This window comes from Amblyomma americanum, chromosome 1 (assembly GCF_052857255.1).
Source record: "Amblyomma americanum isolate KBUSLIRL-KWMA chromosome 1, ASM5285725v1, whole genome shotgun sequence".
NCBI lineage: Eukaryota > Metazoa > Arthropoda > Arachnida > Ixodida > Ixodidae > Amblyomma > Amblyomma americanum.
The window spans coordinates 471,010,635-471,018,167 of NC_135497.1; positions in this window are offsets into that span (position 1 = coordinate 471,010,635).

A 7,533-nucleotide genomic window follows, 5' to 3' on the forward strand; every position below is an offset into this window, starting at 1 on the left:
CTACTGACTCTCTGTCACAAAATTCGGAGCATATTAGAAAGAAAGGGTGCAGCGCGTAAGCAATCGATCCCGCGCGCTGTAAAATAAGACAAAAAAAACAGCGGGGAAGGACCCCCAGAGAGTGCGTAGCTTTGCTCGTACTGCTGCTACTCAGCTCAACGGCGTGGCGCCGAGGGAGGCATGGCCGCGCGCGGCGTAAATTTCTCTAGAATGTCGGAGAAGTTTATGCTCGTTGTCGACGGAAAGAGGGAACCTTGTTCGCGCTAAAATAATACACTCCCCCTTCGCTCCTGCGCCGATGACTCAGCGTGGCGAGAATGACCTAGATTTTTCTCGACGGTGATTCCCGCGCTCGACCAATGGGGACGCGCGCCCGGCGCGAGAAGGTGAAGTAGTTCGTGCAGATGAAGCTGCGTGTATGTGCGCGCCTGCCTTGACGCGAAGAACAAAGAGACGCGGGCTGCGCCTATAAATAAGGGGCTGCAACCACTGTGTGTCAGCCCGAGCCGCCGTTTAAGCTTCAGAGAAGCGCGCCCGCTCAACTGCCGGGAGAACACCACTCGTCTAGCCAGGCCCAGCGAGGCAGTGTGCGGCAACCTGCGGGACGGCCTCGTGGAGCTCCTCAGGTCGTCGGACTGTCGCAGTGCCCGGTGAACAAATCGTGTTTTGTTTGTTTGTCTCTGTATGTGTTAGTGCACTTTAGGTGCAAAGGTTCTGTTAAATTGTAACCTCTCTCGACTGTTACTTTGCATGAGTTGCTCTGTATTTGTAAATCACTTTGTATCTTCTCGTACGAGTGATAGTAAAATCCTTTGTATCGTCTCTTCGCTGGATTAACTTTGGTTTGTTTTGTGAACCTTTAGCTCCGACCCATTCCCTGGCTTGCGACCGGCGAAAGCTGGGCACAAAACGACCAACCCCCTTGTCGCTTGGTAGCTGGTCTCCGGCTGAGCGTGCCATGCTGAGTCGAGGGCAACTTCTTTGTGACCGAGACCGCTACCCCCACATGCTCTAACGGACCGCACGCAAACGTGCACGAAGTGGTGACATATTCTGGCGTCCACGACAGGACGTTTGGTGCTTTGTAAGCGCAGAAAACGGAGAAAGATTCCGAAGGTGTTTACGAAGTGGTCGTTATCAAGTGTTTAGCAGCAGAGCGATATTGTGAGGTGCAGCGCAGAGGCGGTTGGATACGGTTCCCCGAGTTGAGCTATAATTGAGGCTTGAAAAGCTGGGATTCCAAAATGGATCCATGAGATATTGTTGAGTTGGGTCGTCAGCTGGGCCTGGAAGAATCCGAGATTGCGGATTGGGTGAACCAGGAAATAGAAGGGAGAGAGAGAGAACGAAATGAAAAAGAGAGACAGAGAGAGATGGTTAGAGAAGCCACCGAGAGAGAGAGAGAAATGGCTCCAGTAGCTAAGAGCGCGCAAGAAGAAGCGCACAAAGAAAGGAAGAGAGCGCTTTATGGTGCTGAGGAAAGGAAAATTTCCCGAAGAGAGGCAGTGAAATTCTATGTGAAACCAGGAAGTGAATTTAAACGAAGTAAAGAGATTCCCGTTAGGAGGGATAATGATGAGAGAAGTGAGAGCTAGCTTCAGCTCAGAGCTCAAGCCAAAAGAATGGCCTGAAACGGAAGAGTGCCAGAGCCCCTGCCGAAGTACTACTGGTGCAAGAAGGTAGGCCACTATGCCTCGGATTGCCATAGCAACGCAGCCAGCAAAAGAATGGCTGTTTCTTTCAAGTGTGGAGATAAGGGACACAAAGCTTCGGCCTGTCCAAGTCTAGGGAAACTATTCCAAAAGGTATCGCATGCCCGTGCCTCTTCGTACGACTGAGGGGGGAAAGTGTTAGTGCCGACCGCGTAGAACAGGTGTACTGGGAGAAACCGCCAGTGTTATACACATTTACGTGCGTCAAATCAAGGTCTCCAACTGAGGAAAGGCCGGTTCTCACCGGAAAAATTAAGAGAAAATCGGTTTCTGTTCTGAGAACCACAGGAAGCACCGGTGTTTTCATCAAACGAGAATTGGTTTCCAATGAAGAACTTACTGAAGAGATGAGCGCTGTGTATTTCGTGGGTGGTTCCGCTAAACTGTTACCTGAAGCCAGAGTGCACGTGATAACTTCGTACTTCGCCGGAGAAGTTACAGCGCTATGCATGGAGTTCCCACTGTATAACGTCATCCTTTGTAACATCAAGGGCGCGAGATCGCCGAACGGCCCAGAGATATGGGCCAGCGGCGTGGTGGACGAAACTCACTCCCAGAATGGAAGAAAGGTCTCCAGAGAAGAGGTCTACACTAGAAGCGGTGACGAAAGCACAAGTGAAGGCTGAGAACACGGAGTCCTATTTGTTAGCCCCTGGCGAGAACATATGCAGGAATAACGACCTTGATCCTCCAGGAGACAAAAAAGATGCTGTAGCTAACTCCACAGGTCACAGTTTGGTTGAACAGCGAGTTCCTGCTGCCGAAATTAGAGATTGAAGACCAGACCAGAGTATCACTTCCTGAGGAAAGTGATATTGTAGCTACTACCGAAGTAGTAGGCCCTGAAGAGAAGGCCAGCCTGGCGGTTTAGTCAGAGGGCACCTTAGGGCAGTGGCCTGAAGATGGGGAAGAAAGCAAGACGTCCACAGAGAAGTCAGTATACCGCACTCCTGAGTGTTGCAGTAGTGACTGGTAAAAAGAACGGTCAAATGTCAAGGAGTGCGAAAGCTCCGACGCACTTGCAGCTGACGAGAGCACCCTCAGGGAAGAACCGGAATCTGTTCCGAGTAAACCCTCGAGCAGCGAGGAGGCCATTCCCGATGAGGAAATCGAGGTAAATGCTTCCTGTGGTGAAGCGGAATGTGCATTAGAAGGAAAGCCTTTTTTGTGACTTCATTGAAAGTGGCCATCTGAAGGAAGGAATTGAAGAAGAATTGAGTGCAAGTGAGGAGAATGCGTCTGAACCCGCCGCGGTGGCTCAGTTGTTAGGGCGCTCGACTACTGATTCGGAGTTCCCGGGTTCGAACCCGACCGCGGCGGCTGCGTTTTTACGGAGGAAAAACGCTAAGGCGCCCGTGTGCTGTGCGATGTCAGTTCACGTTAAAGATCCCAAGGTGGTCGAAATTATTCCGGAGCCCACCACTACGGCACCTCAATCTTCCTTTCTTCGTTCAATCCCTCCCTTATCCCTTCCCTTACGGCACAGTTCAGGTGTCCAACGATATATGAGACACAAACTGCGCCATTTCCTTTCCCCAAAAACCAATCATTATTATTATTATTATTAATGCGTCTCCAACCTCTGGTGAGCCGTGCCTTCAGCACGCTAACCGAGGCAAGGTCAGAAAAAAGACCACAAAGGAAACGTCTAGCTGAGAAGAAAGTTCTTTGCACTTTGTTTATTTCGCTTTTTGCCATTACAGAAAGCGTGGGTGACGAAATAAAAGCGGTTCACAATAACCGCTTGACGGGCTTCGTCACCCGAAAAAGTCGACGATGACAGCAGTGGCAGTTCTTGCGGCATACAAATAACAATTCACATCTCAAACAAAACAGATTGTGCTATAATGCAGGTAGGGGGTTAGATATATTAAACAATGACAAGGAAAAAAAAAAACGGTCGACATATGTATTTCAGTACTAATACAACCTAATCAATAAAAGTTTCACGAAGTGCAGGAAAAGACATTGTGTTTATATTGTTATAAAGAGAAGAGTTCAAACATCTTCGTAGTATATATTTCAGCATAGCAAAACCATAGTTTGTTCTACATCTGGGTACCGAAAACATTTCAGCGTTTCTAGTGGTATACGGCGTGTTGTGTGGTACCAGCTGCACAATACGGGACAAGAAGGGGTCATCTCTTGCAGTCTGTTTTTTTATAAAAACAGGCAAACCTGTACTCAAACAACCTAGGAACTGGAATTATTTTGTATTTTATTCGAATGGGGCGAGTTGGGGCGTAATAGCAGGAATTTGTAATGACTCGTAGCATTTTCCTCTGTTGAAAAAAAAGTTTTTGCAAATTGGACACTGTAGTATTTCCCCATACCAAATAGCAGTACCCTAAGTATGAAAAAAAGAATGCATAGTAAAGGTCAAGTTTTGTCTTTGTAGGTAAGATATATTTATGGTGAGAGACGATACCTATGAATTTAGAGAGCTTGATGCAGACCTTGTTTATGTGAGCATCCCATGACATTGACGGGGTAAAGTCTACGCCAAGTGATGTGAATGATTCAACATATTCAATTTGTGCGCCACTGAAAAAGATAGGCGGTGCATTCTCTACCAACTTGCCCTTAGCATGAAATATTATCGCCTTTGTTTTTTCCTTATTTACTGTCAAGGAGTTTGAGGATGACCATTCCTTCAGAGTAGTCAATACTAAGTTCGCTGAATTGTTTAATTGATTAATGTCAGTGGAGGAACAGAACAAAGTGGTGTCATCGGCATAAATAGTAAATTTTATCGCGTTGCTTATATTATTGATGTCATTTATATATAAGTTAAAAAGTATAGGACCCAGGAGACTACCCTGTGGCGCTCCATTTGAAATTTGTAGGACATCAGAGCGGCAGTTATTGGTGACAACATATTGTGAACACGAGGACATATATGACTTTGAAAGGTTGAGGGCATGGCCACGTATACCATAATGTTCAAGTTTTGCAAAGAGGGTGTTATGATTGAGGGTATCAAACGCCTTGCCGAAATCTACGAAGATTCCGTGAGTGAGCTTCTGGGATTCAACATTACCTAATATATATTCTTTTTGATCAAGTAATGCATGTTCTGTTGATCTGTTCTTGGTAAACCTGTATTGGCAGTCATTTATAATAGAGTGCTTTAGAAGAAAATTATGAGTTCGATGATGAATTACGCGTTCTAGCCCCTTGGAGAAGAAAGGTAAGACCGATATAGGCCTGTAATTACTTAAATTCTTTCTATCCCCCTTTTTGAAGATTACTGCCACCCTAGCAAGTTTCATATCAGCAGGAAAGTGGGCTGTAGTGAGCGCCGTGTTATATATATGCGTTAAGCAGGGAACTATTGAAGGCAGGACACACTTTATTGGGCGACTCTGGAGATCGCAAGAGTCTAAGCTTGTCGTGTCTCTCAAGTATTTTAAAATAGAGCACACTTCATTTTCATCTGTAGGTTCAAAGAAGAGGGATTGTGAAAGTTTATCACCCAGAAATTTTGAGAAGTCAGGGCTGTGATACCGACTGCAACGGTAGTAAAAAAATTATTAAAAGCACCAGCCAAACGAGACCCACTCAGGTTAGTTCCATCAACTACTAAACTTGTCATGTTATTTGGATGTGTAATTCTATTCAGAAATAGATTAAGGCGCTTCCATTTTTCTTTAGGGCGATTGGAGAGTTCCTTACCAAAAAGGTTATTGTGGTAAGTGGTCCTAGCTGTTTTGAGTTCTTTGTTCAACGAGTTCCGAAATGCTTTAAAACAGGGCAATAGTGAAGTATCCCCAGTTCTAATAAATTCAGCAAACATCCTGTGCCTCTTTTTTACAAATCTTATAAGTCTAGGGGGCATCCATGGTTTGCGAGCGTTTTTCGGCAGTTTTACTTCAACAGTAGGAAAACATTCGTGATAGATTGGTAAAAAGATTCGCAAGAAAGCTGTGTAGGCAGCATCAGAGTCGGTGCTTAGGAAAACAGGTTCCCAGTCTACTAGCTCTATGCGACTTCTAAATGTGTCAAGGTTTTTCTGGGAAATACACTGCCGACGTGGATTAAAGGTTTGTGTTGGGAGGGGTTTAGTCTGAACGCGCAGAAAAATAGGCAGATGATCACTGATGTCTACTGCAAAACGCCCTGCGGTGAGAGGCACGTCATAATTTGTGATGAAAAGGTCGATAATGGTATTTGAAGTGGAAGTTATGCGTGTTGGGCTATTTATAACGTTCTGGAAGCTAGCGGCTTGAAGCAATGTTGTGAATTCTTGTTGTGCAGGACTGCTAACACCCATGTCTATAATAAAATCACCTCCTATTCAAGATAAGAAATTATCTGACAAAAAAGTGATTTCTTTTTCAAAAACACGAAGGAACTCATTCATATTGCCTTGTGGTGGGCGGTAAACGACGGTAAGTGATTGACGGCTACATTGAACTGTAAGCATTTCAATATTGTCGTCGCTCAGACTGTGTTCCGATAAGATATGGCACGAACAGCTTTCTTTTACTAGAAGGGTGACGCCCCCACCACGTTTTGAGCTTCGGTTAAGAAAGAATGTATTATAGCCTGGAAATCGAATAACGTCACTATCGAAGCGATACCATGTTTCAGATGGCATGATTACGTCGAATGTACACTGAAAGCTTGACAAAAAACTGTTCAAGTGATCCGTCTTATTTAAGGCACACTGCATGTTCAAGTGTAGCATTTGCAAACATTTGCCACATTTATTGTTTCTTAGGGAGCAGTTGAACTCCCATGGTGTGAAAAGGGGCGTTTCTTCCATATTAGTCTAAAAAACGGAAAAAGATGCATCTGCTGATCGACCAGTTACTATTCCATTTCTGGCAAATCATCGTGCAGATACAGGCGAATGACGTTGGATCCATCAGTTTTGCGTGCGTAAATAGCCCCATTTCTTGTCCACACGTACTTCCAGTCAACTTCTTTTTTCTTTGCTAATGCAGCTCCAAGAAGTTTTTTGTTTTCGGGTGTTAGGTGTTCGTTGACATAGATTGAAGCCGTGCCTTCCAGTCCAACATCATCGAAAGTAAGCCGCATCTTTTTTGATTTCTGCAGCATATCATCACGCTTGGCTTTGGATTTGAACCTAACAACAATGTTAGATTTGCCGGAGTTGCGAGTGGGAATGCGACGGCAGGCCTCGACATCCTAGTCTGTGACTGGTTCTTTGACTGCATCACCAAGTTTTGACAGAATCATAGTCACATTTTCTTAATCATTCTCTGGGACAACTTGAATTTCGATATTGTGGTTTCTAGAGTCTTGTTCACATTGAACAAGCCGGATCTCAAGGTCTCGAGACTTTTTTTCTAAGAAAGCACATCGGGAGTTGAGCTCCTGATTTTCAATCATTAGTTTCGAATTTTTCTCAAGTTCTAGCTGCAATTTTTTCTCTTGTTCCTCTATGTCCTTCTGCGTATACTCAATGCTGTGAGTCAGTTCCATCTGCTCCTTTTTGACTTCGCGCACTTCGTTCCGCAGGCCGCGTTCGGAAGATTCAAGTAACGTCTTCACCTCTCTTTGAAATTCCTCCTTTAGCTTCACGAACTCATTACGGAATTCCTCTTTTAATTTTGCAATATCCTTAGTCATTCTAGCACACACACACCCGCACACACAAATACTCGTATAATTGTGCTTGGCAGCAGCGATGACAATGAAAGGGGTCAGGAAAGTTTGCTTTTACGAGCACTAACCTGCAGAAGGAAGCAGGGGAGCGTGTTAGGCATGTCTCGCAAGTTGTCGTCGCTGCTGCCAAGTGACCAGGCCAGGAAGTGAATGCCTCTTATATAGCAAGCGGCGCTCCACCGGAAAC